An 8,384-nucleotide genomic window follows, 5' to 3' on the forward strand; every position below is an offset into this window, starting at 1 on the left:
ATAGTTTTTGGATTACTGTATATTTAATATTTTAGTGACCATTTGTTTTTAGTAGTGTATTTTTAGCATTCATGTGTATTTTTGCAGTTATTTTCTTGTAGCTGATTTCTAGTCTCATACTGTTGTAGTTTATAATGATTCTTCATATACTTTCAATATTGTTAAATTTACTGAGACTTGCTTTGTGGCCCAGCTTGTTTATATATTCTGGAGAATATTCCATGTACACTTGAAAATAAAGTGTATTTTTCTGCTTTTGGTTAAACTATTCTGGATATAGCCATTGAAAGTAAAAGTGTTTTTCACTCAGTCATGTGCGACTCTTTGTGATCCCTTGGACTGTAGTCCACTGGGCTCCTCTGTCCATGGAATTCTCTAGGCAAGAATACTGGAGTGGATAGCCATTCCCTTCTCCAGGGGACCTTCCCCACACAGGGATCAAAGCCGAGTGTCCTGCACTGCATGCAGATTCTTTACCATCTGAGACACTGGAGAAGCCCATATATCTATTAGGCCCATCCTATCTAAATTGCTGTTTAAAGCCTGTCTTCTCTTATGGATTTTATGTCTGCATAATCTGTACAATGATGTAAGTGGGGGTATAATACTTAGTTTTGATATGTAATATAAGTTGTGGTTTAGAACTGTACATTTTATTACAGTTTTGATGCAAAAATCCAGCATATTTTAATACTAAATGAAGAGTTGATAAACTTTCAAGGCATCTTGGCTTATATATATATATATATATATATATATATATATTTCCAATCTCCTTGAAATATAACACAATAATTAATACAGAACAAGTATTCTTTAAATATTAGTCATACTTAATTTAAGGCAAATATTATACTAAAGATTTACAACAGGTTTATATAACCCAAATAAAGAACATAAATGTCTGCTAAAATTCAAAATAGGTAAGCCTTCGGATGCTAAATTTAATAATGATGATATTAAAGTGCATGCACCAAATGACTGAACGTTGTGAAGTTTGTGAAAGCTATTTATTTTGGAAAACCATTGAAGGAAGTAGGAAATCTAAGGTTAGAAATATATTTTGTGAAAGAAGTGGTATAAACATTCTCAAACAAAATAATTTGTCATGTGGAAGAGAGATTATACATCTCACATTTACTCTCAAATGACAAAATTAGGCCCATGTCTAATTTTTGGACATTAGAGTGGGTCCTAAACAGATTTTCCACTCATTATGGAGGAACTGTTATATCAGTGAGAAAATGCAAAAGCAGGCAAATTTATTTTTTGTCATTATAGAGAGGCTATTGTTTTTTAAGTTGGAGATTGTGATAAATAAAGAAAAAATTACTTTTATTTCTATTATTTTATAATTGGTCTCACTAAGTCACTAGTCATGTCCGATTCTTGCAACCCTATGGACTGTAGCCTGCCAGGTACCCCTATTCATGGGATTCTCCAGGCAAGAAAACTGGAGTAGGTTGCCATTTCCTTCTCCAGGGGATCTTCCCAACCCAGGAATCAAACCTGGGTCTGCTGCACTGGAGGTAGATTCTTTAATGACTAAGCTAACAGGAGTGTCCAATAATACAGTCATTTATGGAGCTCTTTTCATTATAGGGGACTGGAATGCAAAAGTAGGAAATCAAGAAATACCTGGAGTAACAGGTAAATTTGGCCCTTAGAGTACAGAGTGAAGCAGGGCAGAGGCTAACAGAGTTTTGCCAAGAGAACCTACTGGTCATAGCAAACACCCTCTTCCAAAAACACAAGAGAGGACTCTACACATAGACACCAGCAGGTGATCAATACCGAAATCAGATTGATTATATTCTTTGCAGCCAAAGATGGAGAAGCTCTATATAGTCAGCAAAAACAAGACTGGGAGCTGACTGTGGCTCAGATCATGAAATCCTTAATGTCAAATTCAGGCTGAAATTGAAGAAAATAGGGAAAACCAATAGACCATTCAGGTATGACCTAAATCAAATCCCTTATGACTATACAAAGGAAATGATAAATAAGCTCAAGGGATTAGATGTGATTGACATAGTGCCTAAAGTACTATGGATGAAGGTCTGTGACATTGTATAGGAGGCAGTGATCAACATCATCGTCAAGAGAAAGAAATGCAAAAAGGCAAAATGGTTGAATGATGAGGCCTGTAAAGATATACCCACTTTAATGCAGAGTTCCAAAGAATAGCAAGAGAGATAAGAAAGCCTTCCTCAGTGACCAATGCAAAGAAACAGAGGAAAAAAATAGAATGGGAAAGACTAGAGATAGTTTCAAGAAAATTACAGATACCAAGGGAACATTTCATGCAAAGATGGGCACAATAAAGGACAGAAATGGTAAAGAGGTGAAAAGAATACACAGAAGAAATATACAGAAAAGATCATTCATGACCCAGATAATCACGATGGTGTGATCACTCACCTAGAGCCAGACATCCTGGAATGTGAAGTCAAGTGGGCCTTAGGAAGCATCACCATGAACAAAGCTAATGGAGGTGACTGAATTCTAGTTGAGCTACTTCAAATTGTGAAAGATGATGCTGTGAACATGCTGCATTCAATATGCCAGCAAATTTGGAAAACTCAGCAGTGGCACCGGGACTGGAAAAGGTTAGTTTTCATCCCAATCCCAAAGAAAGGCAGTGCTAAAGAATGCTCAAACTACTGCACAATTGCACTCATCTCACACACTAGCAAAGCAATGCTCAAAATTCTCCAAGCCAGGCTTCAGAAATACATGAACGTGAACTTCCAGATATTCAAGCTCGTTTTAGAAAAGGCAGAGGAACCAGAGATCAAATTGCCAGCATCCTCTGGATCATCAAAAATGCAAGAGAGTTCCAGAAAAACATCTACTTCTGCTTAATTGACTATGTTGGACAGTGAGGAGATCCAACCTGTCCATCCTAAAGGAAATCACTCCTTAATATTCTTTGGAAGGACTGATGCTGGAAGGACTGATGCTGAAGCTGAAACTCCATACTTTGGCCACCTGATGTGAAGAAATGGCTCATGTGAAAAGACCCTGATGCTGGGAAACATTAAAGGCAGGAGTAGTAGGGGATGACATAGGACGAGATGGTTGGATTTCATCACCAACTCAATGGAAATAAGTTTGAGTAATCGTCAGGAGTTGGTGATGGACAGTGAGGCCTAGCGTGCCTCAGTTCATGAGTACACAAGGAATCGAACACAACTGAGTGACTAAACTGAACTGAACTGAGCTCTAAGAAGTTGTCAAGCACTGTGCTTAAGTGGAGTAGATCATCATCTCATTTAAATCTTCCCAGTACTACTTCAAGTGTTATCGGGAGCATAGCTATATGTGATGGGAGCTATTTGTGTTTCAATTATTTTATTCTAAATTGTTAAGGAATTGGAGTACTAAGACACTGAGGAAAGAAACACTTGAAGCTATTTGGATCTTAGCAATTTCTGTAATGTATTACTTTATAATCTGGGTATTTTCATCTGTAACATAGTTAACCCCTTTATTCAAATTCTACAATTTATCTTTTATTTCCTTTAAGACCCTGAGGAACCTAGAAGAGTGGAAAGGAATACTCATGTTCTTGGGAAAAAATAAAAAAGCTTGAATTATGCCAATGGTGTAGTAAGAAAAATTCTAGGACTAATATATGTGTAGCACATTTTAGTGCCCAGATGGTAAATAATTTGCCCACAATGCAGGAGACCTAGATTCAATTTCTGGGTTGAGAAGAGAATGGAGAAGAGAATGGCGACACACTCCAGTATTATTGCCTGACGAATTCCACTTGATAGAGAAGCACGGTGGGCTATAGTTCACGAGGTTGCAGAATCAGACATGACTGAGTAACTAGTATACTTTGAGCACATTTTTAATTTTGAAATGCTTTCACTTTAAAAATATAGTGTTATTACTGTATTTTAGAGTACTAACTTCATATATTAATTGTTCTTAGATTCATTTTTACCTTTATTCTTTGCATAATGAACTGTAATATATGCTCTCAGAGGACCTAAAATCCTCCCCCACTTTCTTTGATGAGAGTAGATGAGAAAAACTGCTAATTTGCTTTGAAGCTAATTTTTGCTTCACCCCTAGATTCTAAAGCAAACTGTTAAGATATTTTGAAGATTTTCCAGGTTATGCTTTGAATATTTTACAAAGTAACAATTGAAAGTTAAAAATTAAAACATTTTAGGAGGGAAAAGATCAGCACTTTGACTTCAGTGAAACTGTTTAATATCAGAATTGGCTGTTTAAAAGAGGTTGAATATAATTATTAATCTTTGCAAACAATAGTGGTTTCAAGATTATCTATCCTCTACTACAAGAAATGTATTTATGCAGTACCTAAATTTCTAGGATAGCTTATTTCTAGTATATAGTCATTCATTATTTACCCAACTTCTTTTTAGTGTGTGCTTTATCCTTGTCATTGCACTGGCATTGTGGGTAGAGTTATGAAAAAATATAGATGGAATAGCAGAGAATGAAAAGATCCAAGTGCAAAAGATAGCATAGAACTTGGATAAAATCAGTTTGATTGGAACATGAAATATAGTTTGGAGATAGGTGTTAAAAATGAGACTAGTGAGATAAGCAGGGTACAATTATGAGAAACATAGCAGTAGATAGACTTAGATATAAAAATGTTTCAATCAGCAGTGTAATATGATTTTCATGTTAGGAAGATTACTTTATATAACTGCCATATGATCCAGCAATCCCACTTCTGGGCATACACACAGGAAACCACATCTGAAATAGACACGTGCACCCCAATGTTCATCACAGCACTGTTTATAATAGCCAGGACATGGAAGCAACCTAGATGCCGACCAGCAGACGAATGGATAAGGAAGCTGTGGTACATATACACCATGGAATATTACTCAGCCATTAAAAAGAGTTCATTTGAATCAGTTCTAATGAGATGGATGAAACTGGAGCCCATCATACAGAGTGAAGTAAGCCAGAAAGATAAAGACCAATACAGTATACCAACGCATATATATGGAATTTAGAAAGATGGCAACGATAACCCTATATGCAAAACAGAAAACAAGACACAGATGTACAGAACAGAATTTTGGACTCTGTAGGAGAAGGCGAGGGTGGGATGTTTCGAGAGAACAGCATTGAAACATGTATATTATCTAGGGTGAAACAGATCACCAGCCCAGGTTGGATGCATGAGACAAGTGCCCAGGCCTGGTGCACTGGGAAGACCCAGAGGGATCAGGTGGAGAGGGAGGTGGGAGGGGGGATTGTGATGAGGAATACATGTAAATCCATGGCTGATTCATGTCAATGTCTGACAAATCCCACTACAATAATGTAAAGTAATTAGCCTCCAACTAACAAAAATAAATGGAAAAAAATAAATAAATAAAAAGAGGAAAAAAAAAAAAAAAAAAAAACTGAAAATTGGAAATTTGCATGTACTATAAGATAAAGGTGGCACTAGGGTAAAGTATCCACCTGCCAGTTCAGGAGACATAAGAGCTGTGGGTTCAATCCCTGGGTCAGGAAGATCCCCTGGAGAAGGAAATGGCAACCTGCTCTAGTAATCCTGCATGGAAAAGTCCATGGGCAGAGGAGACCGGTGGGCTACAGCCCACAGAGCCACAAAGAGTGAGATGGAACTGAGCCACTGAGCACACATTAAGAGCTGGATTATCTCAGCTCTATGAGGCGGAAGGTATTTTGAAGTAGAGACGTGCATTGACTTGGGGGACCACACTGAAACAGAGGAAAATTAAGACTAGAGTGGAAATATCAGAGTAAGAGTGATGGCTTACTGGGGCAGGGAACTAAGAGAGGTAGTAGAGATAAGCAAATAGTTCATGCATTCTAAATCACTTCATTCGTGTCTGACTCTTCGAACCCATGGACTGCAGCCTGCCAGGCTCCTCTGAACATGTGATTCTCCAGCAAGAATAATGGAGTGTGTTGTCATGCCCTCCTCCAGGAGACCTTCCCAATCCAGGGATCTGACCCATGTCTCTTATGTCTTCTTCATTGTCAGGTGAGGTCTTTATTACTAATGCCAACTGGGAAGCCCAAGCAAATGGTTCAGAAGAGTATAGTTCAATAGAAATGTGTTGCAAAGTTTATGTAGTTTCACATTCACTGTAAAAGGGAAAAAACAAGTTAAATTACTTTTAATGATAATAACACTATATTAACCTAAAATATAATCATTTCACAAGTAATCAATATAAAACAATTCTCAGGAATATTTTCCATACCTTCTTATTACTAAGTATTGAAAACTCATATGTCAATTCAGAAACTAAATTCCTGTCAGGTTTATTAAATTTCTTAAAATTTATTGTTGAAAAGCATATTTACATATCCTAGCTCTTCAAAGCATACTTAAAATTTTCCAGTAAATGAAATTCATAGTATGACATACTAAGAAATACATGTTCAGATTTGTTACTGTTTCTGGCTTAGGGCTTCCATAATACTTGACATTTCTTAACTGAAAATTAGAGCATGATAAAGATGCCTCTTGTTGTGTTAATAAGGTAGCTTTTGGATCACAATGAATGTAGGCAGTTTGTATCCAGGAGTACCAACCATGTGATTAGATGCTTGGAACTTTAAGTCTTCCCTCCTTGATCTCCATGGAGGGAAGAGGGACTGTCCATTGAACTGAAAGCCAGTGGCCAGTGGTTTAATGAATCAGGCTTATGTAATGAAGCTTCCACAAAACCCCAAAATAATGGAGCTCTGAGAGCTTTAGTATTGGTGAACACATGGAGTGAAAGGAGTAGCAGTTCAGAGACCGTGTATGTTCCACATCATTTCCCGATACCCTGCTGTGTGCATACTATAACCTCTTCATCTGGTTGTAAATAAGTTACATCCTTTCACAACAGACTGGTAATTTAGAAAGTAGACTCCCCCTACTCCCCCGACCTCTCTGAGCTATTCTAGCAAATTACTCGAATCACAGGAGGAGATCCTTGAACCCTTCATTCTCTAGCCAATAGGTCAGAAACACAGGTAACAATCTGGATTTGACACTGGCACCTAAAATAGAGTGGGGGAACTTGGGGGAGCTGTGAAGTTGAGCCTAATATGAATAAGCCATTAACCTGTGGAATCTGATGTAATCTCCAGATAGATAGTGACAGAATTGAGTTGAATTGTTGGTCAGGGTTAAAAATTAAAATTCACTGAGTAAAATTTAAAGACCTTATTGGCATTATTCAATGACTCATGAATCAGAAAGCATCCAAAGTAGTAGATAGAAAGTTATTCTGAGGAAATGTACAATGAGAAAGATTTTATAGGCAGAAGGGAGCAAGAACAAGAGAGTACATGAAAAACAAGAAAGCAGGTTGGTTATTGCAAGGTCTTTCCTTTAGAAAATAGAAAAGATCTCTGAGGCAAGTTACTGAACTAGTGCTGATCAGGAAATTCCTGATTGACTGGATTATGATTCCACTTCTGGGAGAGCTGATACTAAGTTAAGTTTTGGTTTGGTGATGTGGGGCTTTGTGTAAACAGCTTCATTTTGGGCCTTTGTTGTTTTGTTTAAACACACACACACACACACACAAGAAAAAGAAATGCAAAAAGGGAAAATGGTTGTCTAACGAGTCCTTACAAATGCCTGAGAAAAGAAGAGAAGCTAAAGGCAAAGGAAAAAGGAAAGATACACCCATTTGAACATTTGAATGCAGAGTTTCAAAGAATAGCAAGGAGAGGTAAGAAAGCCTTTCTCAGCGATCAATGCAAAGAAATAGAAAAACAAACAAACAAACAATAGAACAGGAAAGACTAGAGATCTCTTCAAGAAAATTAGTGATAGTAAGAGAACATTTCATGCAAAGATGAGCACAATAAAGAACAGAAATGGTACGGACTAACAGAAGCAGAAGATATTAAGAAGAGGTGGCAAGCATATACAGAAGAGCTATGCAAATAATATCTTCATGATCCAGATAAGCACAATGGTGTGATCACTCACCTAGAGTCAGACATCCTGGAATGTGAAGTCAAGTAGGCCTTAGGAAGCATCACTATTAACAAAAATAGTGGAGGTGATGCAATTCCAGTTGAGCTACTTCAGATCCTAAAAGATGATGCTTTGCAAGTGCTGCACTCAATATGCCAGAAATTTAGAAAACTCAGCAGTAGCCACAGGATTGGAAAAGGTCAGTTTTCATTCTGATCACAAAGAAAGGCAGTGCCAAAGAATGTTCAAACTACTGCACAATTGCACTCATCTCACACGCTGGCCAAGTAATGCTCAAAATTCTCCAAGCTAGGCTACAAGAGTACATGAACTGAGAATTTTCAGGTGTTCAACCTGGACTTAGAAAAGGCATAGAAACAGAAGATGAAATTGTCAACACATGTTGGATCATCGAAAAAGCAAA

Source organism: Odocoileus virginianus, chromosome 8 (genome assembly GCF_023699985.2).
Source record: "Odocoileus virginianus isolate 20LAN1187 ecotype Illinois chromosome 8, Ovbor_1.2, whole genome shotgun sequence".
Taxonomy (NCBI): Eukaryota; Metazoa; Chordata; class Mammalia; order Artiodactyla; family Cervidae; genus Odocoileus; species Odocoileus virginianus.